The sequence below is a fragment of the Pteropus vampyrus genome, unplaced genomic scaffold, assembly GCF_000151845.1.
Source record: "Pteropus vampyrus isolate Shadow unplaced genomic scaffold, Pvam_2.0 Scaffold81, whole genome shotgun sequence".
NCBI lineage: Eukaryota > Metazoa > Chordata > Mammalia > Chiroptera > Pteropodidae > Pteropus > Pteropus vampyrus.
In genome coordinates this window covers 6,845,207-6,847,247 of record NW_011888862.1, presented here as the reverse complement: position 1 = coordinate 6,847,247, position 2,041 = coordinate 6,845,207, and the positions used below count along the sequence as shown (strand labels likewise).

General features: G+C 43.6%; 1 pseudogene; it reads left to right on the top strand.

Annotated features, from left to right (window-relative positions):
• The first annotated feature begins 1,039 nt into the window (after positions 1–1,039).
• Positions 1,040–1,157, top strand: LOC111741779 (annotated as a pseudogene).
• Positions 1,158–2,041: the final 884 nt, after the last annotated feature.

Below are 2,041 nucleotides of genomic sequence, written 5' to 3'. Positions count from 1 at the left end.
AAAAGTCTTCCTAACCTGCACCTTCCCTAGAAAAGGTCATCTAATGCGGATATTTTGGGGCTAATGGCCCTTCTATTCCACTCAAATCTTTTTCCTCGGGAAACATGTACTGGTCACAGTGATGTCCCCATTTCTCAACCATCTGCCTACCCAGTGGCTCTAAGGCTTTATCCAACTTGTCACAGAAGGAATCTTTATAGCTCTTAAGATAAAGTGTGAGGACAGCCAAAGTCTGACCATTATTCTAGACTAAATGTTTGCAATGTGAAATACTTCCTTCAGGGACAGGAATGTAACAAAGAAACATGGAGGCCATGTACTTTTCCAGAACAGACCAGGAAAAGAGAAAGTTACTAGAAGCATGGGTGAATAGTAGTAGAAAGGGAAACAGGTGGCCATCGCTGGCACCAGCTGAAGAAACAAAAAGAGGCTGGTGGAGCATCCCAGGCTCCATAAAAGTGCCCTGTCACAACTCCCCACTGTCCCCCAGGAGGCCAGGCCTGCTCTTGGCCCCATCTATCAGCCCAACTCTGACCACTTACCATATCGCATGCCTCTGCTCCTGAGCGCAACTTCTATCTGCACCTGGTGTTGGGGAAGTGACCCACAGGTGGGGAGAGAAGAAGAGAAGGGTCCAAAGGGAGATCCCTGGCATTTTAAGTCAGAATCTTCAAAACATTTTCCACAGAAACACTGTCATAAGATGGTGTTCTGGCTCTATGATACTACTATGCTTCTGGGACTTTGGTTAAATGTGCTTTTGCAGCCTGACCTGGGCCCTTAACTAACCTCTAACTATAACCCTGTTTCTGAGAGAAAATGCTATCGACTTAAAAGTAAACTTTTGGAGCGAAACTTCTTTATAAGTTGAAGTCTCTCTCCTCCTCTACCTCCTCCTCTTCCTCCTCCTTTGCTTCTCCCTCTCCTCCTTCTCCTGTACACACACACATATAGATATGTATATCAAGCATTAATCAAAGGTGATAACCCTTACACTTTTCTAAATAGATGAGTTTCAGATAATATGCATTGAGTTCTAGTCTACGGCCATGCCACCCTGAACAAGCCCGATCTCGTCTGATCTCAGAAGCTAAGCAGGGTTGGGCCTGGTTAGTACTTGGATGGGAGACCACCTAGAAGACCAGGTGCTGTAGGCGTAAAAAGTTAAAAAAATAAGGGATTGTAAGCTGACTAGGTCCTTGCAATCTGTGAGGTCAACCAAGGGTTGCCTCACCTAAAAAAAAATAAAAAAAAAATAAAAAATATGCATTGAGTTCCTTCATTCATTAAATTGTGATAAATTTCTACAGACAGACAGAATAGATAAGAAAGGAGACGTGGGTGCAGGCCCACCCCGCAGCATTATACTTACATTACACACGCATCCCCTCGTATCCCCTAGCATCCCCTCGGCTTGCCGTGAGCCCTGCTGCTCACGGGGAGGGGTGGGCCTAGATGAGTAATTGCCCCTCTTTAACTCTTGGTGTCCTCGTAATTGTACCTTCCTTAGATTAGTTAAAGCTCAAAAAGTATCACATTTTATTACCATTAGGTGAAATGAACAAAACTACTGCAACCAGGCCTATATTTACTCAGCAACCCAAAGGTTTCTTTGCCTCTATTTCAGATTTAAAACGGTTCCAAAAGGTTTCTTTCAAAATGTCAAATTAGGGAAAAGAATTAGTCATCGTTAAACAATTTGAGAGAGAGAGCAATGGTGCCAAATTGACACCATCTGGGAAATCCTCTGTCTATATTTAATGTTTCATCTACTCACTTTTTTCTTTTTTTGCTTTGCATTTTGTCCTGTTTAAAGCATCCAGTTGTAGTGGTGTCTGTTACTCAGGCACCTGAGTTAAAAATGTGCAAATCATGGGCAAACGCTTGATCGCACTCTCTTTCCTGAGTTGTACACTTGGCTTCTTGTATAACTCACATCAAACTCAGCACCCACATGATCCAGTCTACATCCTGATTGGCACTCACGGTAGCACAGACCCGCCTCCACAGGTAACTGAACTTCACTGGAGTCCTTGAAAGA